Consider the following 21,193-nt stretch of genomic DNA (forward strand, 5'->3'; position numbering starts at 1 on the left):
CGGGACTGTAAACAGTCGGAGGATCATCTTTGATCAGGTTTCCATGGCTCACAGGTTCAGTCAGCAGACGGGGCGCCTCTTTAATCTGCTTGATTTATTGTCGTTGACCACGAAGACACCAGATCTCATTTTATTTCTGCTGTCGCCGAGCATACATCTGTCAAAGTTCATATTCTGAGACCAGCAACAACTCAATGGACACAACTCATAATTCTTTGTACATAAAGCCAGGAGCTCCGCAAAAAGAGGCAAACACCACTACAAGAAACGTGACTATTAATTGTCGTAATGGTTTCTCACCATGCAGATAATACGAGCTGAAGGTGGAGTGTCTTTGTTTTCTGTCACGGTGTTTGAATGTAAGTGTTCCCCCTCTCATCGTTCCCGTCACAGAGCAGGTGACGGAGGTGACGGAGGTGACGGAGGTGTCAATCCACCAGGCAGCCGGGGGAAAGTCGTTGGTGTTTAATTTGGACTCTGTGGTTTTGCAGTAAAAGTCGCATATTAACTAGATAATCTTCCTTTGGACTGAAGGAATCAAGGCTTTAGAGTCACATGACTGCTTTCCAAGTCGTGTTCTGCGTGTGTGGTTGGTTCTCGCTGCGCTGGTCCGCGCCGTGCCGTGGTTCTACGTGTTGGTGGGGCGACGTTGGGATTACGCAAGAATGGAAAGGCTTCAGGTGAGGTGCTGTGTGGTGTTTTCCAGCTCTGAAGGCAGCCTGCAGGACACTACCTTCAGCTCTTAATTAGGTCCAAGGGGCATTAAGCTCTCCGTTCTGCCCCGGCTGTTTAAACTGCAGATTAGCTGCTGGGAGGGCTGGGCTGCGTCACTCTGTGCTAGGAGTTGCCTTTCAGGTTTGTGTGTGTGTGTGTGTGTGTGTGTGTTTCCTTCCTCCCGTGGACATGGCGGAGCTCAGGGACTCCTTTTGTCTCCGTGGCCCAGCCTGCAGTGATACCTGAGCCTGACGGCGGGAACAGCTCATGCTTTATTCAGCCTTCTGATCTGTGCTTTAATTACCAGTGACCGCTGGTTCCTCACAGGGGGGGAACTCCACACCAGCCCCCCGCCCCCCCGCCCCCCGCCACCAGCGGGCCGGACGGAGGCTGCGCTTGTCTGTCACGTCCATTAAAGAAACCAAAAGCCAGCAGAAGTGGTTCAAAGTAATCAGCGGCAGCACACATTGACACGATGAGGTACAATAAGGTACGGGTGTAATTTGCAGATGCATTTGTAGCCGGACGTGAAACATGGATGTGCGTTACACAAAATGAGGTTGCGCTATTGGCCCTCCTGAACCACGTTCACACATCACTCTTCTCACTTCCTGTGGCTGCTTGAGCTCCGAGTGGCGGGTGTGACGGCTGTTTGTCTCAGAGCTCACCACGCCGTCTCACTTTCTATCCAGGCTGTCCTCGTGAGGTGTGTGTGTGTGTGTGCGTGCGTGTGCGTGTGCGTGTGTGTGTGTGTGCGCCGCTGGGTTTCTCCGTGGTATGGTCGGTGCCTCTCGGCCCTCGCCGCCGTCGTCTCCCTGGACGTGTATCAGTGTTTCTGTGGCGGCAGTTTCCTGGTGACGGCGGTGGCGTGGCCCTCCGGTGCAGCGGGAAGAAGAGTGTGACCCCACCAGGTATTCACAGCAGGTTGCACACGTCACAAAGACGCCAGGCGCACCTCTCCTGCTGGGAGGAATGTCACCCAGACATCCCAACGCACACTTTCCCCGCTCGCTCTCTGGCGTTCTGCACACGCAGGGTTGGCAGTTTGGTTTTTTTGCTGCCGTCATTGTGTTTTTTTTTTCCTGATTGTTGTACTGCATCTGACAGGAATTCCCTTCAAGCCCCACGACTTTCTGTCGCCTCAGCTCAGCCGCTGGTGTTTGATCATTCACTGACCCCGGGCCTGACGAAGACCGTCAGGAGTTCAGTAAGTCCCGGTCTGACTGGACGGCAGCACAATAGCTCAGCTGATCAGAAGGCTGTGGTGCAGTGTTCCCTGTGTGGTGACGGTACACCGGCTGACCACACATCCAGCGTCTTACAGTGTGAATACTGCACTTATTGTTACTGCGAGTGTGGCTTAAAGACGATATTGTCCGTACATCCACATTTCCTGCCGAGGCGGTTTTGCCTCCCACTCTGCAGCCCTCCTTCATTAAACCATTGTAATTATTTTAAGCCCTCGGCTATTGAATGTTTGCGCTGTACTTGTGACATAACTGGCGACTGTGCGTTTACTGTGTGTCAGCCGATCTATTGTTTTGTTTGGTGTCGATACCTGGACAAAAAAAGTAATTGAAGTATCGTGAGGGTCGGCGCTGTTCGTCAGCGTGTGCAGCGTAACAGATCGACAGAGCGTCGCTTTGTGGTCGTGTCTTGTTTTATGGGCTGATAGGTCAGCAGTCTTTGCAGACCTTTGAGGACAGACTGGCCTGGTGGTCCGTGGACAGACTCTTCTCGCCCCTCTGCTTCACCGCCACTGCTTGTTGCGTAACGGCAGTGATCCCGAACCAAAGTCCACCGCGGGTCGTGTTCCTGTTAGATAAGCGTACGGCGTGAGGCCGTGAGGCCGTGACGAGACGCTCCAGTTGGATGTTGGAGTCGAGCGGTATTGTAACTGCAGGAGCGTCGTGCTAATGAGCATTCCTCAGACCTCAGTGTCTGTTCTGGAAGTCTGGCTTTGGTTCAAAATCACTGCAGGTGTTGTGGGGGGGGGGGGTGTTTGCGCTGTGGTGCAGTGCGTTGCTGAGGAACAGGTCTGGCCGGTACGCAGCGAGGTCATCGCTGATCAGGAACCAGTTTCCTGTGTGTTGCGTCACGGCAGCTCGTCGCTCCTGGAACACGTCACGCTCCCCGCGGCCGCCGCGCCGTAGGGCAGGTGTACAGGTACCCAGCGGTGTTGCTCTAGTTACTGGGGAGTAGTACTTAGTTACTCATTGCTGATTACTTCCCCGAGCAAGTAAAACTCTTACTTTACTGATTACTTGTTTTCAAAAGTAACTATTTACTTTCAGTTGCTTTTCAAAAACATGATGCACACCTGACTTTAGAGCTTCCAGCCTGGTTCTGTTGGTTCTGTTGGTTCTGCAGATTGCATCATATACAACAGTCTTTTTATTTTTTAATCCTGTTTTGTTTGTTTCAATATTGTAACGTTCAAGCCGAGGTTAGTTACTGCAGCACAGAAACATGCTTACTATCTACTTCCCGGTACAGAGAATGAAGAAAACTCGTCCGTCTCATTTCAACCTGCAGTTTCCCAAACCCGTCTCGCCAAAGTCCAGATGTTTACAGACAAACCAGAATCTGCATCCGTCAAACTGTTGATGTGTCCTGACTGACGCCATGTTGGGGAAACCTGCCCCGGGGGATTGTGGGGTATCGGCGATGGCGTGGCGGCCGCTCCGGCCAGAATATCCACATTTGACCGATTGAGGGTGAAAAACATCCAGACTTTGTCAAAGGAAGCGTCTTGAAGCCGCGAGGAAAGTCTGGAATGTGGTGAAAGTGATGGCTGAGGGTTTTTCCAGAGAGAATCCAGATGTGGACAGATCCAGGGGACAAACGGGGTCTTGCTTCTGCGATATCTGGGCGTGTACATGACGCTAAGGCGTCAACAAACCCGGGTATCAACAGCGAGATATAAATGATGGAAATACACAAAGAGCGGTTTCGTTCAGGAAGGTTTTTAAAGCGTATTAGAGCTCTAAAACATTTTAAATGTTTCCCGTGTGGATTCTGGGGGAACTTTAAATGAAATGCAACAGTCTCTGACTGGAAGGAAACCGTTAAACATTGAAACCGATTTCCAGCACATTGCACCATCTTGTAATGAAATAAAGCCTTTCTTCTGTTAAATTAAATAATGTTTTTTGAGCAGGAGAAGTTCTGGATAAGCAGTCAGAGCTCCGCCTCCCGACCAATCACATCTATTGGAAAATGACCCGCCCATTCTGATATGATGGTGATTGGTGGACGGGTTCAGCGCTGAGCTGCAGAGGAGGGGAGAATTAATCTAGAACAATCTTGATCTTTATGCCTCTTTTCTGAGGCTTTGAAGGATGTTCTTGTTCTTGACTTGTTCCAAGTCTGGTTTTCTCCACGAGGGTTGATCTGGAATAATGAGGTTCATGACCTCACCTGACACAACTGCAGGAACATGAATCGACGGAACCAGAACTCCTCCTGTCGTCACGGCGATGAATTAATATTCCAACAGGAAACACACGGAGGAAACTCCGCCTCCAAACCAGTGGAGGGGAAATGTAAAGTAGAAGAAGAGCAGTGAGGAAGTTCTGCTGGAATCTAGTGAAACATTAGCAGTCAGTATTAAGAAGTCAGCATTAACCAATCAGCATTAACAAGTCAGCATTAACCAGTCAGCATTAAGAAGTCAGCATTAACCAGTCAGCATTAACCAGTCAGCATTAAGAAGTCAGCATTAACCAATCAGCATTAACCAGTCAGCATTAACCAGTCAGCATTAAGAAGTCAGCATTAACCAGTCAGCGTTAACCAGTCAGTATTAACCAGTCAGCATTAAGCAGTCAGCATTAACCAGTCAGTATTAAGAATTCAGCATTAACCAGTCAGCATTAACAAGTCAGCATTAACAAGTCAGCATTAACCAGTCAGCATTAACCAGTCAGCATTAAGAAGTCAGCATTAAGAAGTCAGCATTAACCAGTCAGCATTAACCAGTCAGCATTAAGAATTCAGCATTAACAAGTGAGCATTAACAAGTGAGCATTAACGAGTCAGTATTTACAAGTCAGCATACCAGTCAGCATTAAGTAGTCAGCATTAACAGTCAGGAATGTTCAGGCTGCAGCATCAGTGTTGCTTATAGCTGCTGGATGTTTGAATTGTTCATAATCTCAGAGATTAGCTGCTCCTTCAGTAATCTGTAAACTGCTCTGCAGGGTTTCTCCCTCTGTGATTGGTCAGACCCTGCAAGCTCCGCCCCTTTTAATGTGAACGCTCACACGTAGGTCTGGTTGAACTAGAGAGTTGATAACCTGCTTGGTAGTAATGGTGACCAGGATCCAGAGTCTGGATCAGTTAAACCAGGAAACTGATCCTGGGTCTGTTGATCAGGGTTCCTGGTACAGGCCTCTGAGCTTCATGTTGTTGATCACCACACTGTGTTGTTTATGCCTTCGTCTGTTGTTTACACTGTTGGCTCCATGTTGTCTGTTGTTTACGCCATTGTCTGTTGTTTACACTGTGTTGTTTACACCTTCGTCTGTTGTTTACACTGTGTTGTTTACACCTTTGTCTGTTGTTTATACTGTGTTGTTTACGCCTTCGTCTGTTGTTTACACTGTGTTGTTTACACCTTCATCTGTTGTTTATACAGTGTTGTTTACACCTTTGTCATTTACAGTGTTGTTTACATGGTGTTTACACCTTTATCTGTTGTTTACAGTGTTGTTTACACCTCTGTCTGTTGTTTACATGGTGTTTACATGGTGTTTACATGGTGTTTACATGGTGTTTACCCCGACGTGGCGGCTGATGCATCATTGTTATAAAACAATCTCACCAGACAAAACCACAGTTTACTAACAGTAATGTGGCCTGCTTGTTGGAAAGTAATTGTAATCTGATTTTGCGAAAGTAATCCCTTACTTTACTCATTACACACAAAGTAATCTGTAACCCGTCTCTCAGTCGAGCCAGATCACAGTCAGCGTTGCAGGGAGGGAGTGTAGACTGTCTGTTCTGTGCTGAGTCGGCAGGAGGAACAATGCTGGCGCTGGGTTTGGCTGCTTCATGCAGCGTTTCAGCCGGGGCCCCCGCTGCTGGCTCTGGGGGCCGTGGTGACCAGGCCCCCGCTGCTGGCTCTGGGGGCCGTGGTGACCAGGTCCCCGCTGCTGGCTCTGGGGGCCGTGGTGACCAGGGCCCCGCTGCTGGCTCTGGGGGCCGTGGTGACCAGGCCCCCGCTGCTGGCTCTGGGGGCCGTGGTGACCTGGCCCCCGCTGCTGGCTCTGGGGGCCGTGGTGACCAGGCCCCCGGGAGCCATGGTGAGCCACGTTGAGCCATGTTGACCAGGCCCCCAGGACCCGTGTTGATCCATGTTGAGCCATGTTGACCAGGCCTCTGCTGCTGGTCACTGACCCGTTGTGTCCACAGGGCCGGGGCCTCCTCCTCCTCCTCCTCCTCCTCCTCCTCCTCCTCCTCCTCCTCGTCCTCCTCCTCCTCCGAGCACTGACCATTGTCCCTCAGTAATTAGAGCCTCGGCAGATCAAAGTGTCCAGCTGGTTGTGTAGCGCTGCTGATTTCCCTCTCTGATCCTCTGCAGCTCTCGCCTCTTGGTCTTTGTCTGCCTGGAGCTTCAAACCCTGGAACTGGTTCTGTCCTCACACACCATGTGACCAGCGTCCTGGTTCTGTCCTCACACACCATGTGACCAGCGTCCTGGTTCTGTCCTCACACACCATGTGACCAGCGTCCTGGTTCTGTCCTCACACACCATGTGACCAGCGTCCTGGTTCTGTCCTCACACACCATGTGACCAGCGTCCTGGTTCTGTCCTCACACACCATGTGACCAGCGTCCTGGTTCTGTCCTCACACACCATGTGACCAGTGTCCTGGTTCTGTCCTCACACATTATGTGACCAGTGTCCTGGTTCTGTCCTCACTCACCATGTGACCAGTGTCCTGGTTCTGTCCTCACACACCATGTGACCAGCGTCCTGGTTCTGTCCTCACACACCATGTGACCAGCGTCCTGGTTCTGTCCTCACACACCATGTGACCAGTGTCCTGGTTCTGTCCTCACACACCATGTGACCAGCGTCCTGGTTCTGTCCTCACACACCATGTGACCAGTGTCCTGGTTCTGTCCTCACACACACCATGTGACCAGCGTCCTGGTTCTGTCCTCACACACCATGTGACCAGTGTCCTGGTTCTGTCCTCACACACACCATGTGACCAGCGTCCTGGTTCTGTCCTCACTCACCATGTGACCAGTGTCCTGGTTCTGTCCTCACACACCATGTGACCAGCGTCCTGGTTCTGTCCTCACACACCATGTGACCAGTGTCCTGGTTCTGTCCTCACACACCATGTGACCAGCGTCCTGGTTCTGTCCTCACACACCATGTGACCAGTGTCCTGGTTCTGTCCTCACACACCATGTGACCAGTGTCCTGGTTCTGTCCTCACACACCATGTGACCAGTGTCCTGGTTCTGTCCTCACACACACCATGTGACCAGTGTCCTGGTTCTGTCCTCACACACACCATGTGACCAGCGTCCTGGTTCTGTCCTCACACACCATGTGACCAGCATCCTGGTTCTGTCCTCACACACCATGTGACCAGTGTCCTGGTTCTGTCCTCACACACCATGTGACCAGTGTCCTGGTTCTGTCCTCACACACCATGTGACCAGTGTCCTGGTTCTGTCCTCACACACCATGTGACCAGCGTCCTGGTTCTGTCCTCACACACCATGTGACCAGCGTCCTGGTTCTGTCCTCACACACACCATGTGACCAGTGTCCTGGTTCTGTCCTCACACACCATGTGACCAGTGTCCTGGTTCTGTCCTCACACACCATATGACCAGTGTCCTGGTTCTGTCCTCACACACCATATGACCAGCGTCCTGGTTCTGTCCTCACACACACCATGTGACCAGCGTCCTGGTTCTGTCCTCACACACACCATGTGACCAGTGTCCTGGTTCTGTCCTCACACACACCATGTGACCAGTGTCCTGGTTCTGTCCTCACACACACCATGTGACCAGTGTCCTGGTTCTGTCCTCACACACACCATGTGACCAGCGTCCTGGTTCTGTCCTCACACACACCATGTGACCAGCGTCCTGGTTCTGTCCTCACACACACCATGTGACCAGTGTCCTGGTTCTGTCCTCACACACACCATGTGACCAGCGTCCTGGTTCTGTCCTCACACACACCATGTGACCAGCGTCCTGGTTCTGTCCTCACACACACCATGTGACCAGTGTCCTGGTTCTGTCCTCACCCACCAGGTTCCTTCTAGAACATTGTGAGCCTCCCGCCATCACAGTGACTGCGTGAATGTGAGGTGGTGAATGTTCTCATGATCAGACGGTCGGGGAAAGTTCACTTCACTGCCACATTGTCCAGCAGACCATGTGACCTGGCACAGCTTCTCAGAGCAGCACCTCCTCCTCCGTCAGGCCCCCCTGCTCCTCCTCCGTCAGCTCCCCCAGGTCCTCCTCCGTCAGCCCCCCTGCTCCTCCTCCGTCAGCCCCCCCCGGAGGTTCCCACATGAACTCCCGCTGGAGAGTCCAGCTTCGGTTTGAGGTGGAATCACCTGCTTCATGGTCACATGACGTCGTTCTTCCAGCCAGACGCAAACACACCAGCTCGGGAACCTACTGGCTGTCACCATGGTAACAGACTCTGAACAGAGCCTGTTGGCTGTCGCCATTGTAACAGACTCTGAACAGAACCTACTGGCTGTCACCATGGTAACTGACTCTGAACAGAACCTGCTGGATATCGCGATGGTAACAGACTCTGTGAACAGAACCTGTTCAGTAGAAGAAACCCTGAGTTTATACCTGTCTGGTACTTTACGGTTAAGTAACTGGGTTTTCATCTGTTGCCATAGCGACCGATGGTATCGGGGCTCCATTGATGAAGCTTTTTATTCTGGATGTTCAGTCAAGTAATTCAAGGTTCACCTACTCAGAGTTGATTGTACTGATTCAGATCAGCTGTTCTGGAACCGGAAACCCAGAGTTTTATCTCAGAGAGACTTTGTTTGTTGATCTTCCTTTCTGGAATAAACCCCCACGTTACCATCACTCTCTCACCAGACCAGATTATATTCACTCTCTCACCAGAGCAGATTATATTCACTCTCTCACCAGACCAGATTATATTCACTCTCTCACCAGACCAGATTATATTCACTCTCTCACCAGAGCAGATTATATTCACCCTCTCACCAGAGCAGATTATATTCACTCTCTCACCAGACCAGATTATATTCACTCTCTCACCAGACCAGATTATATTCACCCTCTCACCAGAGCAGATTATATTCACCCTCTCACCAGAGCAGATTATATTCACCCTCTCACCAGAGCAGATTATATTCACTCTCTCACCAGAGCAGATTATATTCACCCTCTCACCAGAGCAGATTATATTCACTCTCTCACCAGAGCAGATTATATTCACTCTCTCACCAGAGCAGATTATATTCACCCTTTCACCAGACCAGATTATATTCACTCTCTCACCAGAGCAGATTATATTCACCCTTTCACCAGACCAGATTATATTCACTCTCTCACCAGACCAGATTATATTCACTCTCTCACCAGACCAGATTATATTCACTCTCTCACCAGAGCAGATTATATTCACCCTTTCACCAGACCAGATTATATTCACTCTCTCACCAGACCAGATTATATTCACTCTCTCACCAGACCAGATTATATTCACTCTCTCACCAGAGCAGATTATATTCACTCTCTCACCAGACCAGATTATATTCACTCTCTCACCAGACCTGCTTGGTTCCTGACATCACCACAAGCTGCTTGTCATCATGTCGACTTCATCACTGTCTGAGTCAGTCTCTCTTCCTCCGAATGCTAATGAAAGGTAGCTTAGTGTGTGTGTGTGTGTGTGTGTGTGTGTGTGTGTGTGTGTGTGTGTGTGTGTGTGTGTGTGTGTGTGTGTGTGTGTGTGTGTGTGTGTGTGTGTGTGTGTGTGTGTGTGTGTGTGTGTGTGTGTGTGTGTGTGTGTGTGTGTTGGCCTGGTCAGAGGACCAGTGCAGTGACTGCATGTCTGTTCACTCAGCAGGAAGTTCCTGTTCTCCTCTATCCTCCCATCAGTCCTGCTGTTCCACAAATACTGCTACTGACACACACACACACACACACACACTGCAGTATTATGAACAGTACTTTGATTCGCTGTTTCTCTCTGTGTTATGAACTTATCTGTACTGCTGTCGTCTATTCCAGATATTTATTTCTTTATCTCTCAGGCTGTTGCACGGATTCATTTTTAAACTTGATTAAATGTAGAATAACTTCAAATTATGTTGTACTTTATTTAAAAAAAGAAGCAATTTTCAGCCTAGACTGTAGTTTGTACATTTAGCATTTTGAATGTAGCTTGAGCCACATTTAAATGGACTTTTAGACACGGAAATGGATTAAAGATCCGCTGGAATATAAAGGCTTACTTTCAAATGAAAGGCCAGATTTCCAGGCCTGTTCAAAATATCACAACAGATCAAACACGGCCTTCTTCCTGGTCGGCGTTATATGTTGATGGAGCAACTACAACTCTGTTTGTAATCACTGATGTGTGTGTGTGTGTGTGTGTGTGTGTGTGTGTGTGTGTGTGTGTGTGTGTGTGTGTGTGTGTGTGTGTGTGTGTGTGTGTGTGTGTGTGTGTGTGTGTGTGTGTGTGTGTGTGTGTGTGTGTGTGTGTGTGTGTGTGTGTCTAAAACCTTAAGAAATACAATACAAAGTTTCAGTGTTCATCCAACCACCTTTATCAGTTGTTCTGTGTTTGTTTGTGATTCGGCTCCAGACCAGTGACGCCACAGTCGCCTCGAAAAAGTACTCATTTAAAAAGTGACTCAGTTACGTCGCAGATAACTTGTTTTTAAAAGGTGTGTGTGTGTGTGTGTGTGTGTCAGTTTGGAGGAGAAAGCTGGTTCAGTTTAATAATAAAGCGACTCTACAGACCAGAACTTGTCCTGTTGGACGTTACAACAGTAACACAGTGACCTGGACAAGTAACTTTAATCGGATTACTGGTTTGGAAGAAGTAACGCGTTGGATTACTTGTTACTGAAAGAAGTGGTCACATGAGAGTAACGTATTACTAAATAACGCCTTGCCGGAATCACCGGTACTGACAGAGAAACATGTTGCAGCCTGAAGTGAAGTTTGTTGGGGACATGTGGGCCTGTCCCCTCCTGTCCCCTGTCTCCTCCTGTCCCCTCCTGTCCCCGGCTGTCCCCTGTCTCCTCCTGTCCCCGGCTGTCCCCTGTCCCCTGTCCCCTTCTGTCTCCTCCTGCCGGCCCACGGCGGTGGGACGGCGGAGGGCCGGGGGTGGGACGGCGGAGGGCTGGCGGTGTGATGGGGTGGGATGGAGGCGGGACGGCGGAGGGCTGGAGGTGTGACGGCGGAGGGCTGGCGGTGTGACGGGGGTGGGACAGCGGTGGGACGGCGGAGGGCTGGAGGTGGGACGGCGGTGGGACGGAGGTGGGACGGCGGAGGGCTGGAGGTGGGACGGAGGTGGGACGGCGGAGGGCTGGAGGTGGGACGGCGGAGGGCTGGAGGTGGGACGGCGGTGGGACGGCAGTGGGACGGAGGTGGGACGGCGGAGGGCTGGCAGTGGGACGGAGGTGGGACGGCGGAGGGCTGGCAGTGGGACGGAGGTGGGACGGCGGAGGGCTGGCAGTGGGACGGAGGTGGGACGGCGGAGGGCTGGCAGTGGGACGGAGGTGGGACGGCGGAGGGCTGGCAGTGGGACGGAGGTGGGACGGCGGAGGGCTGGCAGTGGGACGGAGGTGGGACGGCGGAGGGCTGGCAGTGGGACGGAGGTGGGACGGCGGAGGGCTGGAGGTGGGACGGAGGTGGGACGGCGGAGGGCTGGCGGAGCGCCCTCGTCACCTTTCACACGCTCAGGTTCCAGCAAACGAGCAAACAAAGTGATTGTGACTCGTGATCCTCGGAGCGCATCGGGTTTCATGGACCTTTTATATTACAGCTTTTGTTTTGGGCCGCCAGCTCATTTGCATGCCGAGTGGGAACGCCTCTTCTTTACCTCCTCCTTTTTCACCACAGCAGCTCTGCGGCTGTTTCTGCCGGCTCGTTTCTCTGATGCCTCAATATACGTTTTCGGCCTCATCCAGCCAAAACTCTCCTTTTTCTCCCCGACGTTCTCAAACAAAAACATTCCATCCTCACGTCACTATGAACACGACTCAGCAAGAGGCTTCAGGGCAGGTAGTACACGTGCCAGGCCAGAGATACAAAACACTAGAGGACTCACTTTGCCACCTGTGACGTGCCCACAGCGCCGCCATCTTGGAGAGGTCTCCCGCTCTGCTACACATAAAGATCCCAGGCTAGAGAATCCACAAAGCCATTCGTAGCTCGCCTGCTGGTCCACGTAGCAACACAAGTAATACCTCAATTTAAAGCTGAGGAAAAGATCAATCCCGTGGAAGACTTTTCCCCCTCCCTATAATTTTTCCACAAGGTTTCCACAGGATAGAGACTTTCCCCGGCTTTAAAATGAGGCAAGCGAGCTACGAATGTTTTTGTGGATTTTCTCACCTGGGATCACCATGTCTAGCAGAGTGGGCGACCTTCCCAATATGGCGGCGCTGTAGGCACGTCATGTCAACAGCCACTGGTAGGCTGTGTTTATATCTATGTACCAGGTCTTTAGGGGCGCTGTGACTCACCAAACACACCAAAAACAATAGAAGACAGAGCACATAGAAATTTAGAAGTAGACTCCTGCTCATAAACCTGTATATAACTCTAGTTCTATAGGTCTATGCCCCCCCCCCCTTTTTTTCATACTTTAATCTTGTCGTCAAGACCAGCCCACAAACGGAAATACACATACTTTTTAAATGTCATGTCACCATAGTTTTAGGATTTGTCAGATTCTCGTGTCGCCGCCTGTCGGTCTTGGTAGTTTTGCTGTGACGGTGTCCTGATCTCAGACATGGTGTGAGTCCCGGTCCTTGTCTTCTGGGCCACAGTAACAGAACAGAGACGGACCAGAGGGACTGCAGGAGGGTTAGTGAAAACCCCGAGTGGTGACTTTTGAGCCTGGAGGCGTCGGGGCTGAGGAGACGATCAACCTGTGGTCGTGGAACCGGACCGAAGGTTTCACTCTGCTTCGTTAGGTCTTGTTGAGTTCTGTCGCACCTCGTGTTGGCGGTGAAAATGACGCCATTGTTTCCCAGTCGGAGGCAGGGGCCTGGCAGAGGTAATGACGGGGTTTCAAACTACAGACTGGAGCAGCTCGGTGTTCACCAGGCCAAACCGTGTGTCGACCTTCAACACGTTACTTAACCACTGACGACATCGTGCTCCTCTGCAGGAAGTGTGACGCTGGAGGCAGTTTGTCATTTAATCCTCAGCTTGTCGTGACCAATCAGTGCAGGAGAACTGGACGTTTTGTTTGTTTTTCAAGAGATGGATTCATTTCCTTTATTGGGGCCATAAAGATGTGATCAGTCTGAATCTCTCTGTTGGAGAGGAAGAGAGGGAGAGAATTACATGTGGAAAATTCTAGTTTCTATGTTTCTGCCTCAGATTAAGAGATAAAGGAACAATAATCTCATAGTTGAGATGAAACCTGCTGAACGAGGACGACGGACAGGTTTTCCTGGCACATTCCAAGCTGAGTGACACTGAAACGACCAAAATACTTGTGCTGGACGGGATTATTGTGATCGTTGTGGTGTCAGGAGATTAGTTTGAGATGTGAATAACCGCCGCTGCTCTGTGAAGCTCCCCTCCGTCAGCCGCTCCATGATTTCCTCATTGTGCACCTGCAGACGTGCCGCTGACCGCGGGTCTACATGATTCCATCCATACGACACAGCTGGGTCACTTTTGTAACGTTCCATAACGTAACATCCCATAACTTTCCATAATGTAACATAACGTAATGTTCCATGACATAACGATACGTAACGTAGCGATCCACAACGTTCCATAACATAGCGATCCACAACGTTCCATAACATAGCGATCCATAACGTTCCATAACGTAACGACCCATAACGTAACGACCCATAACGTAACGACCCATAACGTAGCGTAGTGATCCGTAACGTAACGATCCATAGCGTTCCATAACGTAACGTTCCATAACGTAACGTTCCATAATGTAACGTTCCATAATGTTCCATAACATAACGTAACGTTCCATAATGTAACGTTCCATAATGTAACGTTCCATAACTTTCCATAATGTAACATAACGTAATGTTCCATGACATAACGATACGTAACGTAGCGATCCACAACGTTCCATAACATAGCGATCCATAACGTTCCATAACGTAACGACCCATAACGTAACGACCCATAACGTAACGATCCATAACGTAACGATCCATAACGTAGCGTAGTGATCCGTAACGTAACGATCCATAACGTTCCATAACGTAGCGTTCCATAACGTAACGTTCCATAATGTAACGTTCCATAATGTTCCATAACATAACGTAACGTTCCATAATGTAACGTTCCATAAAGTTCCATAACATAACGTAACGTTCCATAATGTAACGTTCCATAATGTAACGTTCCATAACGTTCTTTAACGTAATGATCCACAACGTTCCATAACGTAATGTTCCATAACGTAACATTCCATAATGTAACGTTCCATAATGTTCCATAACATAACGTAACGTTCCATAACGTAACGTTCCATAACGTAGCGTTCCATAATGTAACGTTCCATAATGTTCCACAACATAACGTAACGTTCCATAATGTAACATTCCATAATGTTCCATAACATAACGGTCCATAATGTAACGTTCCATAATGTAACGTTCTTTAACATAATGATCCACAACGTTCCATAACATAACGTTCCATAACGTAACGTAACGTTCCATAACGTAACGTTCCATAACGTAACGATCCATAATGTAAATATCCATAACGTTACGTAACATAACGTTCCATAATGTAACGATCCATAACGTTCTTTAACGTAGCGTAACGAGCAGTCGGTGTCGACCACATGGTCCACCTCAGAGGGGGGCGGAGCCTAGCGCACAGGGTGGATGACCATGTTGACGTCACGTTCTCTGGTACAGGGAAGTTTGACGTTCCCCTAAGAACAGAGACCATGAGGCCGGTGGACCAGAACCACCAAGAGGCTCCATCTGGTCCCACCAAGGAGCTAATGGAGGATTTATACTACCGTATTTTCCGCACTATAAGGCACCTAAATACCTCAAATTTTCTCAAAAGCTGCCAGTGCGCCTTATAACCCGGTGCGCCTTATATATGGAAGAATTGCTCTACTCGAGACTGCTATTTGACAGCTGAAGAATCAGAAACTTTTATTTTGACAACTCTAACTTCTCAACCGGATCTTCAGTGCGGACGAGACTCCGCACAATACCTTCATCACTCATGGTTGCACACCAACATTCTAACAAACCAAAATAAACTAGATGAAATAATTACTCCCTAAACTGGGGAACAAAAACACAAACACAATCAACACAACACCAAGCCCAACAACAACCCACAATAACCTCCAACAACACAAAACATGAATTCCCATCATGCCTTGCATCCTGAGCTCCTCAGTGCAGCCGATAGCTGCAATGAATTATGGGAGTTTCTGTTTGTGGTGTTTTAAATGCAATTATTGGGGGTTCTATTTGGTTTGTGGTGTCGGTAATAATTGTGTTGTGTTGTGTTTTTGTTGCTTAGTTCATGTAGTTTAGTTTATTACCGGTAGTTGTAAGTTGTCAACCAGCAGTGAAGAAGGTTTTGTGTGTAGTGTCGTCCTGGCATAGGCTGCAGGTAGGACTATCAAAATAAAGTGTGTGCACCTCTCTGGGTGTTAGAATCAGTGGAAAATGTAACTTAATGGCTTTGAGCTATAAAGGTTATGACCACTGGTCTATTCCATGTGCCTTATAATGCGGTGTGCCTTATATATGAACAAAGTTGTAAAATTTATCAATCAATGTAGGTGCGCCTTATAATCCGGTGCGCCTTATAGTGCGGAAAATACGGTACTTTTATTTTGACGTTTCATTGTATTTTACACCACAATGTTTCATTAATTGACTTTATGTTGACATTGTCATCATTTTCAGTGTTTGATCTTGTAAAAATAGACATTTCATTCCACACACTGTGACACAACAAAGAAACACTTTGAAGTATAAATTTAAAGGTTATTACAGTAATAGTTTACCAGTCTGCTCACTCAGGATGGAACTGCACTGTATGTGGTCCCTGAAGTACATTACATCTTATTTAATCATTATCTTGTATACACCTTATACACATGTGTCTATATATTTATATTGTATACATCTTATATAGATGTGTATTTATGTATTTATATTGTACACATCTTATATAGATGTGTATTTATGTATTTATATTGTACACATCTTATATACATGTGTATTTATGTATTTATATTGTACACATCTTATATACATGTGTATTTATGTATTTATATTGTACACATCTTATATACATGTGTATTTCTGTATTTATATTGTACACATCTTATATACATGTGTATTTCTGTATTTATATTGTACACATCTTATATACATGTGTATTTATGTATTTATATTGTATACATCTTATATAGATGTGTATTTCTGTATTTATATTGTACACATCTTATATACATGTGTATTTATGTATTTATATTGTACACATCTTATATACATGTGTATTTATGTATTTATATTGTACACATCTTATATAGATGTGTATTTATGTATTTATATTGTACACATCTTATATAGATGTGTATTTATGTATTTATATTGTACACATCTTATATAGATGTGTATTTATGTATTTATATTGTACACATCTTATATAGATGTGTATTTATGTATTTATATTGTACACATCTTATATACATGTGTATTTATGTATTTATATTGTACACATCTTGTATTGGTTCAGTTATGTTCTTTTAAATAACCAGAACATATTTGATGTTTGGTTCATTCAATATCAACTGGTCCTGCACTTTGTCCTGGTGACCCTCTGAAGAGAGGACACCTGTCTTCAGGGGACACTTGCCCTTGGATTGTAGGGCGTCCCTACATCACAGGTTTTACTGTATCCCCAAAGTATTTTAAGGGTAATGAAAAGCTTCGGGTCCACAACTGACTCTAAAATCCTTAATCTGAACAAAAAACTGAACTTTGATGAATCATTAGATTATCTAAGATGTTGCTCATCCCACAGCAGCTCTACATTGATAGATGTCAAAATGTTTCATATTTGTCAAATACTGATATAACATGTTTTTTACAACTGTAAATTAATGTGTTGACTGTTTGCTTCCATTAGTAATTTACATTTTTCATAAATTACTTCCAGTGATCTATTACTTTCAGTAATCTATTACTTACAGTCATTTTTAATGCTAATAACCAACCATACAACACAACACAACCAACCCTCCCCACAAACAAACAAACAAACCAATCAACCAACCCTCCCCACAAACAAACAAACCAACCAATCAACCAACCCTCCCCACAAACAAACAAACCAACCAATCAACCAACCCTCCCCACAAACAAACAAACAAACCAATCAACCAACCCTCCCCACAAACAAACAAACAAACAAACCAATCAACCAACCCTCCCCACAAACAAACAAACAAACAAACAAACCAACCAACCAACCCTCCCCACAAACAAACAAACAAACCAACCAATCAACCAACCCTCCCCACAAACAAACAAACAAACAAACCAATCAACCAACCCTCCCCACAAACAAACAAACAAACCAATCAACCAACCCTCCCCACAAACAAACAAACCAATCAATCAACCAACCCTCCCCACAAACGACAAACAAACAAACCAATCAACCAACCCTCCCCACAAACAAACAAACAAACAAACCAATCAACCAACCCTCCCCACAAACAAACAAACAAACAAACCAATCAACCAACCCTCCCCACAAACAAACAAACCAATCAACCAACCCTCCCAACAAACAAACAAACAAACCAATCAACCAACCCTCCCCACAAACAAACAAACCAATCAACCAACCCTCCCCACAAACAAACAAACAAACAAACCAATCAACCAACCCTCCCCACAAACAAACAAACAAACAAACCAATCAACCAACCCTCCCCACAAACAAACAAACCAATCAACCAACCCTCCCCACAAACAAACAAACAAACCAATCAACCAGCCCTCCCCACAAACAAACAAACAAACAAACCAATCAACCAACCCTCCCCACAAACAAACAAACAAACAAACCAATCAACCAACCCTCCCCACAAACAAACAAACCAATCAACCAACCCTCCCAACAAACAAACAAACAAACCAATCAACCAACCCTCCCCACAAACAAACAAACCAATCAACCAACCCTCCCCACAAACAAACAAACAAACAAACCAATCAACCAACCCTCCCCACAAACAAACAAACAAACAAACCAATCAACCAACCCTCCCCACAAACAAACAAACCAATCAACCAGCCCTCCCCACAAACAAACAAACAAACAAACCAATCAACCAACCCTCCCCACAAACAAACAAACCAACGAAGTGAGTCGTTATGACCGGGATCAGAGGTTTTCTCAGAGAGAGAGAGAGAGAGAGAGAGAGAGAGAGAGAATTCTTCTACTCCCTGTATAAACTCCTTGAAAATACTTTAGAATACCAGCCGGTGTGTTTGATGAGCAGTGTGCCGTGTAACGGAGGACGTCGCCACCGCATCATCAAGACCTGCCAGCAGACCTCCCAGTGGAACCTGGTCTGTCCTCAGAGGCCTCAGACGGGGGACAGTCCCTCAAACCTTCTCCAATCAGACAATCCCCAGAAATATAGCAGTACAAGTAGTTTCACTGCAGTTCTAAATGCACGGGTGTGACTTGTGACCAGGAAGTTAAAGGCGCTGACTGTAGTACCGCTGCACCGTGCCAGAGGCCTTGACAGCCTCGGTTTGTACGCAGAGCACTGATGTTACATTTGTCTTATCACTGTTTAATACTCTGTTATAAGAGCCGGAGGCGCCGTCTGTGGCTCCGCCGGCACCAAGTCCAGATTCTGAAATGGTTCCGTGCTTCTGGGTCAGAGTTCTGCTGGACAAGGTCAATATTGTGTATGATGTCGGCCAAAGCTCATCTCATCTCGTCTTTCTGAGTCCGAGATGCTACAAATGTGCGAATGCTCACCTTTTATGTTGTGAGTCGACCTTCAAAAGGATTAATGGATCATCTATTAACAGCACCTGGTCTGGTGAATGTGTAACCTGGCCTGGTTCCTCACTTTGGTCATGTGTTCAGGGAAAATACTCCTGTGGGAGTACCCCTTTCACTGGGGCCTCCACCTGCTAGAACCCTTTCACTGGGGCCTCCACCTGCTTGAACTCCACCTGCTAGAACCCTTTCACTGGGGCCTCCACCTGCTAGAACCCTTTCACTGGGGCCTCCACCTGCTAGAACCCTTTCACTGGGGCCTCCACCTGCTTGAACTCCACCTGCTAGAACCCTTTCACTGGGGCCTCCACCTGCTAGAACCCTTTCACTGGGGCCTCCACCTGCTTGAACTCCACCTGCTAGAACCCTTTCACTGGGGCCTCCACCTGCTAGAACCCTTTCACTGGGGCCTCCACCTGCTAGAACCCTTTCACTGGGGCCTCCACCTGCTAGAACCCTTTCACTGGGGCCTCCACCTGCTTGAACTCCACCTGCTAGAACCCTTTCACTGGGGCCTCCACCTGCTAGAACCCTTTCACTGGGGCCTCCACCTGCTAGAACCCTTTCACTGGGGCCTCCACCTGCTTGAACTCCACCTGCTAGAACCCTTTCACTGGGGCCTCCACCTGCTAGAACCCTTTCACTGGGGCTTCCACCTGCTAGAACCCTTTCACTGGGGCCTCCACCTGCTAGAACCCTTTCACTGGGGCCTCCACCTGCTAGAACCCTTTCACTGGGGCCTCCACCTGCTTGAACCCTTTCACTGGGGCCTCCACCTGCTAGAACCCTTTCACTGGGGCCTCCACCTGCTAGAACCCTTTCACTGGGGCCTCCACCTGCTAGAACCCTTTCACTGGGGCCTCCACCTGCTAGAACCCTTTCACTGGGGCCTCCACCTGCTAGAACCCTTTCACTGGGGCCTCCACCTGCTTGAACCCTTTCACTGGGGCCTCCACCTGCTAGAACCCTTTCACTGGGGCCTCCACCTGCTAGAACCCTTTCACTGGGGCTTCCACCTGCTAGAACCCTTTCACTGGGGCTTCCACCTGCTAGAACCCTTTCACTGGGGCCTCCACCACGACCACCATAAATATACCAGGATATGGTGGTTCCCTGGATTAACATAGCTAGATTAACATAGCTAGATTAACATACCTTGATATCTCAGTGTGAATCATGGCTCGGCCATGCCTGAGGGGAGACCATACGGTGCCAGGGTATTGCCCTGCAGTTTAAGTGTGGCCCCAGCTGTTGCCCAACACGAGGTGTGGTGGGTGGAGCAGGGTGGAGCAGAGTGGTGCTGGTCGTACCGTCACACAGACAAACACTGAGGTTTCTGCAGAACGGTGCAACCTTGTGTCCCTCAGCAGCAGAGTGACCGTCTCAGCCCTCCCCTCAGCCGGGGGCGCTCTCAGGAAACGGGGGGGGGGGGGGGGGGGGTCATCGCATGTTGTTTGAGGCAGGGAGCAGGATGGAGGACTGGAAGGATTCAGCGGCAGACAGGAGCCAGGACTCCGAGTCCCACTATTTCCTTCCTCCTGGGGAGCGCCACCCTTTTGTCACTGGTCCCAGTCTCTCTCTCTCTGGCCATCATTCTATCCTTCTATCATTCTATCATTCTATCATTCTGACATCTGGGTGATTTCTCAAAATGGATCTTTCGCAGAGACAAAAAGACTCGTTTTGCTGCTGACATGTTGCCAGTTTCAATTGGATGTATTTGCCCTGGAGGCGTCGATACTTTCTACCCGGGGCTGATGGTTTACGGTGCTTTGCAGCAGAAATCAAGTTGAATTGCAGGTCAGGACTGAGCAGTGTGGTGGGAATAGTTGCTCTTCTTCAGGGGATTATTCACATCTCAAAATCAATATGTTGATGCGACCAGATATCCTGATAGTCTGATAATCCAGTCCAGCCATTATTTTCTACATGGACACAGGGAGCTGCCAACTGATGAAAGGGATTTGGCAGATACCTAAAGCTGTATTGCAGTTTCACACTCACAGGAAAAACCCCGACTCATATCATTTACTAGATGTTTATGAATTAAGATAAATAAACCACAACACATACTTTTACTTTTTCACCTTTTTCACTTTAGGACGGGGCAAGAGAAGTCGTGATACAATACAATACAATACATACATCAATACTTGGGCATGATACAATACATGCCCCGATATTTTGTCATGATACA

At 48.0% G+C, this 21,193-nt stretch overlaps 1 protein-coding gene across 1 annotated transcript in view; it reads left to right on the top strand.

Moving 5' to 3' along the window:
* numb (NUMB endocytic adaptor protein) overlaps nt 1–21,193 on the top strand; it is a 60,866-nt gene continuing 39,673 nt past the window's right edge. The window contains 1 exon segment of the mRNA XM_080512473.1: nt 1–37. The gene's annotated coding sequence lies outside the window, so the exon portion shown is untranslated.

The sequence above is a fragment of the Blennius ocellaris genome (assembly GCF_963422515.1).
Source record: "Blennius ocellaris genome assembly, chromosome: 17".
In the NCBI taxonomy this organism is placed as follows: domain Eukaryota; kingdom Metazoa; phylum Chordata; class Actinopteri; order Blenniiformes; family Blenniidae; genus Blennius; species Blennius ocellaris.